This window comes from Poecilia reticulata, chromosome 12 (genome assembly GCF_904066995.2).
Source record: "Poecilia reticulata chromosome 12, P_reticulata-male-v2, whole genome shotgun sequence".
Classification (NCBI taxonomy): domain Eukaryota; kingdom Metazoa; phylum Chordata; class Actinopteri; order Cyprinodontiformes; family Poeciliidae; genus Poecilia; species Poecilia reticulata.
The window spans coordinates 24909915-24922377 of record NC_088841.1 but is presented as its reverse complement, the minus strand read 5'-3'; the positions used below and the strand labels follow the sequence as shown (position 1 = coordinate 24922377).

At 36.0% G+C, this 12463-nt stretch overlaps 1 long non-coding RNA gene across 1 annotated transcript; it reads left to right on the top strand.

The window, feature by feature from the left end:
- Positions 1–2893: 2893 nt before the first annotated feature.
- LOC145554146 (uncharacterized) lies at positions 2894–10571 on the top strand. The gene is made up of 2 exons (XR_014090193.1): positions 2894–3543; positions 10400–10571. It is a non-coding gene; the product is annotated as an uncharacterized LOC145554146 (long non-coding RNA).
- The last annotated feature ends 1892 nt before the right edge of the window (positions 10572–12463 follow it).

The window sequence follows — 12463 nt, the reverse complement described above, 5'->3', positions numbered from 1 at the left end:
GTACAAAAGTTCATTCAAATCTTCAGATTTTATCAAAAGAAGATCAGAAATTTAAGCTTGAATGTGTTTCATTTGAGATTTTATCTCTGATGTTTTTATTCCAATCAATCTTTAAAAGTTGTCTCAGTTTCTTGGATTTGATGCAAATATTCGTCTTTCTATGTTTTTTAAAACAAAATTTGACTCAATGCTCCAGTAAATAAAGTTTGCATGAATGTTTCTTATCCTCAGCCTTTTTCAGCTTCCTGTTGATGTTTGATTTTTAAACTCTTTATAGATAACAAATACCAGAAACCAAACAAATGTTTTCACTTTTTCATGAGAGAAATAAGCTGTTCTGGTTTGCTGTTGTTGTCACAATTAAAGGTTAAACAAAAGATTAATTTTATTATTCAATTATTCTTTAATCTACTAAGATAAACAGCTAAACCAAACTGCAAGGAACAGTCATTCCCTCCATTGATAAAACATTTTTTAGTAAGAAGCCAAAACCTTGAATCTAGTGACTTAAATAGGACCTTCCTGGCAGCATGAAGTAGGCAGCAACACATCAGGCTCTAATTTAAACGTATTGTAGCAAAATGATTGGATGGATCCGTCTAGTCAGAACCTCAGAGACATTTTTATGGGTTTTGGTCTCCAGAAAACCAAGAAAAAACATGAAAACACGAAGTTCTGACCCAAAACAACACAAAAACAAAACCAGCATTTACTAAAAAACATCAAAACTTTGGGGAAATATTCATCTGGTGTAAAACTAACAGCAGAAACAATCAGTAAAGCACGGCGCTGGCAGCATGATGCCAAAAAAACAAAGTTTTTGGAGTGGCCTAGTCAAAACCAGGACTTACGTTTGATTAGATGCTTTTCATGGTGAATTTCATCAATATTGCAAAAAAAGTTTTGCATTTTGCATCCAACCTGGAAAAGTTCATTCAAATGTTACGATTTAGTCAAAGTCTTAATATTTGAATAATTTTTAAGTCATTAAAGTTGTTTGGTTGATGCTTAAGTTAATTTTTTTTATTTTTGCATGTGGATTTAAAAAATGGCCTCCATGGAAGAAGAGCAGAACTAGAACAACCCAGAGACTGAAAAACATCTTTATGATCCTCAAACGTTTGGGAAAATATACAGATGATGTAAAACTAACAGAAACAGAGTCAAAGCACGGTGGTGGCAGCATGATGCCTCAAAAAACCCTCAGAGAAAAGCAGTTTTATGAGCGGCGTAGTCAAAACCTGGACATAACGATGCTGAATTTCATCAATTGTGCAACAGCAAGCGAAGCGACACGCCTGCAGTGACTTTAAAGAAGCTTGATGGCAGCTGCTGGCGCCAAGAGTGACAAGTGTTGGTATTTTGTTTAACATACAATCTGGTTTATTTGTTTGTTTTTTCTCTAAATAAATAAGAAAATTCATTTGGAAACTGAAACGTGAAGATACACTAGTGAGGGCCGAAAAACCAACATCAACTCCAGTTTCCCCCTGAAAAAATACTTTAATTTTTATGTAAATTAATTTTAAAAAGCCCTGAAAATGCCAACATGAACTAAATGAAGGTGGTCGACAGTCGCTAAGTTTCGGTTAATCGCTCCAGATGTGAAAGTTTCTAAATGCAGGTAAAATGTTAATAAAAGCTGCGCTGCTGTTCAGTCCATGCATGTTTTCTGGTTAAACAGTGAAGTGAATCAGAAGGAAGCTCATAAACCAGAAACGGCTCCGCTGGATGACTTGCAGATCTGCGGCGCCTGCGTTCACAGAAAAGCTGCAGTTTTAAATGAAAACAGCTAAATAACAGCGCAGTCGGTGCGTTTGACGTACCCATGGATTTGCTGCGTCAGCTGCGAGGCGCGTCTCTGCTGGGCATCGGCAGTTCGAGTCCCACAGATCGTTTTCAGACTTCCTGCTCTGCGTGTTTCACTGCAGCGGCTCAAAGTGCAGAGAAGCAGCTGCAGGTTTCATTCAGACTCAAGTTTGTTTCAGCCTGAGGCTCTAAGAGGAGCTGCTGCTGCTGCTGCTGCTGCTGCTGCGGCGGCGGCGGTTCGGCTCAGACTTCCCCTTCATGCAGCCACTCCTTCATCTGGTCAGATGTGTTAATATGTAACTCAGGCCTGCTGCTCAACTCACAGCCTGTTATTTAGTCTTCAGGAACTTTTCCTCCTTTTGTTTATTGTTTCTGTTTCTTCCTACTTTTTCATGCTTTCTTTATTTTACTTTCCTTTGTTGCTTTCTCCCTGTTTATTCTGTACATTTCCTTTTTATTCTCCATTTCTGTCATTTCCTGTTTTTTGCCTTTTGTTTTTATTTATTTTTCTATTTTCTTTCCTGGTTTTTCTTTCCAGCTTTTGTGTTTTTTTATTTAGTTTGTTTTCTTCTCTCTTTTCCCACAAATGTCTTTATTATTATTCATTGCCATATTATCTGTCCTTCTTTTTCTTTATATTTTTTCCTTTTTCAATTTTCCTTTTATTGTCATTGCCCTTTTCCTTTTTTCCCCATTTTCTTTTGTTTTTCCTCTTTTTCTTCTTCTTTATTTTCCTTTTTTCCTTCGTATTTTCTTTTTCTAGATTTATTTTAAATCTAGAAAAAAGATTTAAATTATCGTTCTTAACCCTTTCATGCAGTGGTCACTACAGTGGACAGCTCTCTAAAGCCATTTTCTTGTGCTTCTTGTGGATTCTTAATTTTTATGTTATAAATGCACACAGACCACTGAAGTGGACACTAATGTATCATAATATGCACTATCAACTACTGGCCATCAGCTGCAAATGCAAGAAATTATTTGTGTTAAATCCAATATGGCCGACAGATCACCATGCCAACTGACCACATCCCTCCTTCTCCTGTCTCTTGCAGGTGAAAAAATATTGACATCAGATAACCCCTAAAGAACGACACTACTGATGTATTTTCCAAATAACAACTTTGTATTTGGAGAAAATTACAATTTGTCACCTAAAAAAAATTAAATAAAAAATAAAAATTGTATAACTTTTTTCCTACCTTTATGCCTTAAGGAAATAATTTTAAAAACATCCTTACACAAAGGATCCTAATTCATGCATGAAATGATTAATCCTCGTATTCTTTTTTTCTTTATTAATGTTTTGTCTTTATTTTTTGCTGGTTTTATATTTTCCCAGTTTTTTTCCTTTGTTTTTTTAATCCACAATATAGAGTTTCCATGATTAGTTGCAATAATAAACTTTATTTGATAAATATTTATTTGAGAAAAACAATTCAGTAATAACACTAAAGGCTGTTTAGTTTTTATTTAAATTAATAAATAAAATATTGCCACACGGACGCCGCCATGTTGTTCACGCTGCAATGTATTCTGGGTAAATAAGGTATGCTAGCTCGATTTGCGCTAGCTCCGACCAGCTTTTTGAAATTGAACCGGAGCTGGTTGGGAATGAAGATGAGGAGGACCAAACGGAGGAAGAGGAAGAAAGTGCTGGCGTTTTGCTGCTGCGTTCAGCTTCATAAATGAAACGGTGAATGACACGAACCTCTGTTCAGACTGTGAGATCCGGTAAGTTCTCTGGAGTTCTGTTTCCGGTCCAGTAAAAGCAGCTTCACGTTCAGTATGGCGGTAGTAGCCTTAGCTACGTTAGCATCTAAAAGAGCTTTAGTCGCTGCCTGTCTGATGTTTCTCCCAGAGTCCTTCAGTAGCTTGCACGTAGCAGGTTGACGTGGAAAATGATCTGGACTCATCTCACCATTTTATTTAATTACAGCCAACAGCGACACCATGTGGCATTGTGTGAAATTACACCAATGAAACGCAATATGATCATCAACAAGGTAAAGTTAGTCTTCCTGTGGTTCCTCTGTAGAGCCCAGCATAGACATAATATAAGAGTATTATATAGAGTATTGGCTGCTCCGGCGCAGGAAATACGGCGGCCATCTTGGAACGGTCGTCCCTCCTACTTTGCTCAATCAAAACAGCAGAAGATGCCTCAGCACTGAGGGATATTGTTGTTCAGATCGATGTACTATTGATGTGAGGGCTACACAGACAACATTTCACAAGTAAGATGGACATATTATTGTGTATATATTGTGATTAGAATATTACTTTACTGTATTTATGTCCACCGGTGAGATACCAGCTAATATTAGCTACAGTGCTTGGTGTAATACGGTGTTCAGTCCCGCTATGAAGGATAACTGAGATTCTGTAAATCTAAAAAAATTAATTATTCTCTAACATTGATTTAGATTATCTGACACAAGAGCCAACATTAGAAATGAAACAATGTAACACATATTATAAAACTTATGTGTTATAACATTCACCAGCAAAGTTTACACAGGTGGTAAAGACTATTATTTATATGTAATTCTTTCACTCTGTCAGAAGTAAGATACCTTCCAAATCTTCCATTTTTGTTTTGAAGGTTTCCTAAAGACACGATGTGAGGAAGAAGAGGGAGAATCTATAAAGAGAGACGGATTCACTGCAGCACGGATGAATCTCACATCGGATTTTAGACTCAATCTCAGCTGCTGAATCTCTGAAGCTAGAACTTGTCTGCTGAAAAACATAGATATATATATCTATATATGTATGTATATACATACATGTAAACATGTATCCAATATATATTATTCAGTATTAATCATTATTTATGTGTGTTTGTATAGTTATATTAATATGTATTGATATTACTAAATAATTTATTAAATAAATTATGAACGGCTGTGTGCTTTATAATATGCTCATCATACATCAATATCAGAATATTCCATTCCTATTCTATTGTTATAGCCACTAAGCATAAATATGCTGAACTATTTATTAAAAACATACTTAAATAATACAATTGTTTATAAATGTAGCTTTGATAGATGTTTGAATATGGTTTCCAGTAACAAAAAAGCGTGTTATGATCGATTAAATGCGCTGATACGTCATTGTGCTGCTAAACACATAAGCTGAGTGGAGTGGTGGACCGCTCCAAGATGGCCGCCCTATCTCGTCAGCGACAATAGGCGAGAGCATGAGGCGTCTATTGTTATATTATGTCTATGGATCCCAGTACAAAACGGAGTCAACTGCACCATCAACCCATCATGCATTGCGATGATGAAAATGTAAATTTTCAGAAGTAATTGAGTTTTGATGCATCACTAACAGCAACTTTTTAGCTAATATGAAAATTACAACATGTTCAACTAGTCGTGGATCCTTTTGTTAAAAAATGAGAGCAAAGACGAGACGGTGGAACCAAAGTTATTTTTACCTTTTATTACAGCAGAAAGATGAAGTTTGATCAAAACAATCCGGTGAATTGACTAATCATCAGAATAAGCAATTGCAGCCTTGCTATAAACTTTTATTTTGCCGTTCATTTGGAACAAAGAGAAAACGGCTAAAAGACATTTTTATGGACATTTCTATCTGAAATAAGTCACAAACTCTGACATTTCTCTGACCTCTTTTCTAACCACGCGGCCAGACAGAGATTTAAAAAAGAGCCGCAAAGGCAAATGAGGTGGATCAGCGTTTCTAGCTAACAACTGATAATGTCATCCAGGAAATGCTAATGTGGAATATTGTTTCTGCTGCCTGGAAATTGAGCTGCTATTCATTCCAGTCATGAGACAGTCATACAGCAGTTGTCTTCAGTCAGAGGCGTCCTCAGATTCACTGTAATACTGACTGCTACTGGAGATTCTTATTACCCACAGCACCACTTTGAAGATACTTGATAATATGAGTTAGCATTTAATTTCCCTTTGGGATAAATAAAGCATTTTTAAGTTGAATCTGGGTTCATTTTCAGATCCTGAGTCTTCTGATCACTCTCACATTTTAGCTGTTTTTTATTTAGAAATCCTCAAAGTGCAGGAAGTTTTCAGTTCATATGAGTGAAAGTCAAAACCTTTTGTACATGTTGATTCTCGGCGCACGTACGCCGAAATGTTCCATTAGCAAATAAACAAAAATAGAAATAAATCTCAAACCGCACACAATTTGGTCCTAAAAATATCCGTCCACCCACCATTTTTCAAAAACTAGCTAAAAAAAGTTTCAGAGTTTCAGTCCCCGTCTGCCTTCGCCGTCTCTCCCGCCTCCCTTCCTGCCCACTTCGTGTTTTGCACACACACCTACACACCTCTTCCACTTTTCCCCCCTACTTCTGAAGAAAACTGCAACATGCAAATTGGTGTTTTTTATTCATGCATTGTCACTCCTACACAGGGATTTTTAACTAAATAACTTCAAAGAACAACAAGTGAGAAGTCCTGCATGCAGAAGCAGGAAGGAAGTGGTGTGAACTGTACCCATGATGCTTCATCCGCAGCTAACAGAACCGAACCGACAGAATGCCACTGACGTCTGCTTACTGTTTGTTAACAAATTACACCAGAGGGGCAACAAGCGATAAATAACTGCACTGTATAGATTCACTGAGTTATTTTTACCCCACTGATAAACCTTTTACTCCATCATGTTGAAATGAAAGCAGCAGGTTTGCATCGTCTCTAATGACCAACAGAAAACATTCATGCATAAAATAATTCAAAGTTCTCTAAGGAAAAATTAAGAGAGATTTAGATAAAAAAATGTAATTAAAGTTTGAAAAATCTATAATATTTCAATCTGAAATTTAAATATAATTTGAAACAGTGACATAATGTTGATTTAAAGTGATTAAAAACCTGGACAAGCTGCAGTAAACTGTGAAGTTTTCAGCCCTGATTTAAAGGAGACATAACTTTTTAACATCTCAGGTTTCCAGAGTGAAACATTTGCAACATTTGTTACATTTTTAGCTGCTGCGGTTCCTTCTCTCTGCTTCGAGTCAAACAATTCAAACCACTTCAGCAACATGTTCCCCTCCTGGCCTGTGGGGGCGCTGCACCAAGAACCACTGAAGGAAACGACACAAAAACCTCTGAAGACACTGAGAGCAACTTCCTTCTTCTCCAAATGGAAACAAAAACAGCATCTTCGTTAGCGCTAGATTAGCTAAGCGCTGCTACTGTCTAATGACCCAAACCCTTCAAAAACTAGTTCCCCTCCTGGCCTGTGGGGGCGCTGCACTAAGAATCTCTGAAGGAAACGACACAAAATGTAAACAAATGGAGTGGCGCCAGATTTTAGTGGAGGTTTCTTTTGTCTTTGGCTGGAGATCATGAGCCATTTTTCCTGCTAGCACTAGGCTAATGCTTTTGGCTGTATTTACCCACAATGCCCTGCGCTATAGTCCTCTTCCTGCTTTTGGAGCGGTCTCCAATCCACTTCCATTTGAACCGCACCAGATTTCACTCCAACCGAACCCAAACCGAGGTTTGTAGGACCAGAGTTCACTTTTTAGGTCGATTAGTGTTCAGACCTCAACAAACAAACGGGACTTTCTATAAAAACGAACCGGAGTTTGATCAAAGTGCACTAAACAGGTCTGGTGTGAATGCATCCTACAGCGAGTCATCATTCCTCCAGACCTCTGGGTCACATTTTGAACTAACTGCATGAAAACCTGATTTTAAGGAAACATCATTTCTGTACAGGCTGACATGAAACTCTGAACCGTTTCCTGTTTAGATGAGAAACATTTTATTTTAAAGTGATTTAGAAACATTATGTTATGGTTCAGATTTATCTCCTGAGTCACTGATCGCTCCAGTCGCTTTTACACGTTATTTTTATGAGTGCTGAGCTTTTAAAGTGTTGCATTTTCAGGAAACAAAACAATAATTTCTGTTTTATTTGCCGTAAACTGATTCTGACATGGCAGAATGTGATCATGTGTCATCAGGTTACATGTTTTAAAATCTGAGCTGGACAGTAAAACCAACACAAGTTTCTGATGAAATGATCAGGAATCTGACTGGAAAGGATCAAAATCTAGTTTTTATCCCCGTCAATAAGGAATACATTTGTTGATTTTATGCTTGTTCAACGATCTTTTACAAAAATATTATGTCAGATATTGACTGATAATTCTTTTAATGAAGACATCCAGGTTACGCTTTATGAAAAAAAAAGCTCCTAAATTAGTGATTTAGGAGGAATTTTTAGAAAATGAAAGATTTAGTGGTAAGAAAAGTCAAAATGGCCCAAATAAGATTTACTTTATTCGCATTCAAGCTTTTATCAAAACACTGTTGAGATATTTTCTGTTGTTTAAAACTTTAAAAAACATTTGATCAATATCTCAAATGCTTAAACTGAGAGAAAATGCAACAACTTGACAATTTCATTGAGCCTGAAAATCCTAACAATTAGCTTCATAGGCTAGCATTAGCTTGTAGAGGTTAGCAATAGCATGGTCAGGTTAGCATTAGCATGCTGGCCATCTCAGTTTTGTTAAACGTCTACTAAACTTTTAATGTTCTTAGTAAATGATAATTGACACTAAAAATGGTTACATTTGTAAAATGGTTATAAAATCCATTAAACTGTTTGCATGTAGAAAGAAAGATGCACATGTGTAGTTTTTAAGCTGCATGTTTGGTCGGTGGTGTGTGATGATGTGTGCACTGACACGTACTGAACATAAATGTAACATTCATGAACCAGCAAATCTAAATTAGGAACTGAGCTCATCGAGGTAAATATTTAAAATGTTGCTGAGAATCAGTTTGTCAAAGTTGGAACCAGATTTTGGAAAGTTTGCAGATGTGCAACATTTTTTCAGTTCCTCCACAAATTCAGCTCTGGATTTTCTAAATGCTCCCCCCACACATTTCAGATATTTATTATTAATAAAAATTAAAACCACGTCTCTTTATCTGACTGGAAGAAGAAAGTTGAACTTTGAGATTTTCTTTTCTCAACTTTCAGCTTCTCAGAACAAACATGCAGAGGAGGAAAAGTTATCCAAAAATACATTCAGTTGAAGTAGAAATACTTCAACGTGTTTTTACTAAAGTAAAATCGTCCAAGAAATTATTCAATAGTAAAGAAAACTTGGTAAAATCTCTGCTGAGGTACCGAGTAACTGATGAAATTATAAATCGTTTAAGAATTACATCATCAGACAGACCAAAATAAAAAGTTTAGTGGAAATTTTTGTGTTATAATAAGTGATAAGTAAGAAAAAAATCACAAAATCAATTTCCAAATCAGTTTCTTTCAAAATAAAACTCATGAAACACAAACTGCAGGTTTGAGTCTGGAGAGAGAATCCAGAAATGTCCCTCAGGTGAAGAGATAATAAATGTACAGTGTAGTAAAAATACTCCTAAAAGTCACATTTTTCCAGACAGTTTCTCCAGTAAATGAGTTTCTACCCAACTCTGCAAACATCAGAGTCGAAAAAGACGCAAACAGTTTATCCTGAAACTGCAACCAAAACTGGAAAGTACAGTAAACGATCTGCAAACGGAAAGAAAACGAATGTCTTCTGAAAACTGAAAGTTCCTGAGAGAGAGAGAGAGAGAGAGAGAGAGAGAGAGAGAGAGAGAGAGAGAGAGAGAGAGAGAGAGAGAGAGAGAGAGAGAGAGAGAGAGAGAGAGAGAGAGAGAGAAGAAGAAGAAGAGTCGCAGCGACAGCCGCCTGTTTGCTGCTGCGGTTCAGCCGCTTCCTGTCACAGACAATAATAGCTCCGCGTGTTCCTCTGTGCAGAAGCGTGGGCGAAGCGACACGTGGGACGGCTGCTTCTTACTGACAGGGGAAACAGCAACATCCCCTTTAATAAATGATCACAGGAACACAAACGGAAACCTGCTCAGTTTATTCTGAAATCCTCTTTTTCTGCAATATGAGTCTTTAGAGCTGCTTTTTTCCTCCAGAAGAAGAAGTAGTTCTGGATGTTCAACACCTGTTGCACCGCATTCCGTGACCACAGGAGGCGCTGTTGCAGTTTGTACACCTGTCTGTGGTCACAATGATAGCTTATCATATCAATAAGGTTTCAATCAAAAGTGCTTTACTTGATAAAAAATACAAAATCATAAAAGACAACAACACACAGAAAACCAGCAAAAAGAAACATTTATTTACACTGCAGTTATTTTTGGTTTAGTTTCTGCTTAGTGCACTTAAAATAAGACAAAACTGACTTATAAGTAGCTTTTCAGCAAGATATAGGAGATTGTTTTCAGTCAAAAACTCGTTAATATTTATTAAAATGTTCTAGTTCTGTTGGTAGATTGTAATAAAACGATTAAATTGAAATAATCTGCTAATAAGTGTATTTCCAGTGTACAAAGACGAAACAAAGCTAAATATGATTGGATAGATTTTGTGTTTTTGCAGTGTAATATGCGATTTTTACTTCTTTTCCAGAATTTGATCTGGGTAAATGCAAACTGTATTTTTATTTAGTAAAGTCTTAACTCAATAGCAGCTCTGATTGAGTTGTTCTAGTCTAGATTAGGTGACGATTATTTCAAGAATGAATGGGATTCATTGTTTCATCCTCTTGCAGGATCATTGCAGACAAACGCTGGGATGTTCTCACGGTGCGGTTCTTCCTCCTGTGAACATGGAAACACTCAGAACCACAGACATCCTGACATCGAGCCGTCCTCCCCCCGCCACCGCGCTGACCTTCAAACACGACGACGTCAGAACCAAATACAAACACTGAACCATCTGAATGCAGCTCCATTTTTACACCTGACTCAGTTTTTCCTTCACTTCCTGTGGTTCATTCTCAGGTCAAAGCTTCTGCATACATGTGGGAGTCAGAAAGTAACAGCAAATATCACCTTTAAAATGTTTACAGCAGTTTCATCTGCAGACGTGACAAGATTGATTAAAAATATCAAACTAAAATTAGATCAAACCCGTTGAGCTTTGGCAGCTAATTATCTCACATCTTTTCAAAATCTGCATTTTTCTACAAATTTTAGTTTAATTTTCCAATTTTTTTTGCGCTTTTTTTTCTTGAAACCTCCAAAACATTACATTCCTCCCAAATAAAATCAGAAAAATACAGAAAAGAGCAAAACATTTTTTTTAAAAATCCCTCCTATTTTTAATTTCTCATTCTTGATTTCATCATTTTATGCTCATATAGTTGATAATTAAGTCTGTAATAACGCTTTGTTGTTGTTTACTCAGTTCCAGGTGTTTTGTGACCTCAGTGCATCTGTGAAAACCTAAAAATAAAAATTACTCAAGAAGCTGAGAAACCCAACAGGAAACCACCTTCGTTTAAAAATACCTTAGAGGGGAAAAATCCCTTCAAACAAGAAACTTTATAAACATATAAACTCCTAAAGGGACTATTTGAAAACATAATATATGTTTTTACCAAGCAAATTTTAAATTATGATCTTTGTTTACTAAGTTTATGGTTATTTATCCCGGAATCCCAGATCCAATCCAATGATCGGGAAGGATCTGTTGCCCCCTGGTGGAAGTTAGAAGGAATTGCTCCTTTTTCACAACATTTAATTTCAAACTTAATAGTTGCAAAACGGCTCCATCTAGCGGTCACACAGACAAATACACAACTTTATGGTTTCTGTAAGAAGGCCTGTCAATAATTTAGTGTATTTTAAGCATCAGTAACGGCACAAAAATGATTAAAGTGGCTTTAAAAATTTATTATTTTTTTATTAATGGTCCACAGTCAGTATGAAAACTGCTGTAGAGTTTTAGCAGGTTGAACTTAAAAACCAAAGCCAAGACGAAAACTAATAACTGATCACTTTGGGGAAATTATATTAATTAAAAAAACAAATACAAATCTGAAACGTGCGGTGTGCATTTATATTTCAATGCTTTCACTACAGCGCCTCCTGCAGGTCTTTATTCAGCTTTGCTGAATTTCTAAAATGCAGACTGAATGGAAATAATCTGGATTTATTTATTTTCAAGTCTGGAAACAGATTTAGTGGTATTCAGGTCTGGACTTTGACTAGGCCATTCCAGTCCGTGACTCTGTTTTGATCTGAAACAAACAAACTTTTTGTCACCCAGGCAAAATCGTCAAGTTACAAACAAATGAACTGCTCTACAGTATCTTCATTTAAGAAAGGAAACAGTTTTAACTGGAAAAATAAAAATAGGAAACGGAGTCGGCCAATTCTGAGCAACAAAAACAGGATTTAGTTGTTTTTTTATTTAAAAAACTCAGTTATTATTCAAACATTCATCATGTTTCAAATCAGATAATTATGTTTTAAAATTTGTTTACATTTGACCATACATTTTAATTCTGCTTTTTAAAATAAAAAGTTTAATTTTGAGTAAAAATCAAAGGATGGAAATGAATTAGCATTTTATTTATTTGTAAGATTTTAAATTGTTTTATAATTTTGCTTCATCTGCATCAACTGTAAAGGAAGAACATTTATAAGTCTTGAATTTAAACATAAAGCATTTTGTATCATCTAAATCATTATTCCCTTCAGTTATATTTGCTAAGCTGCAGAAATATTAAATACAAATTAAAAATAAAACAAGTCAAGCTATAGCATCAGTTCAGGTGTTAAAATGCTGAGTCTCCTCGTGTTTTAAATCTGCTTTTTTTCCACGTTTA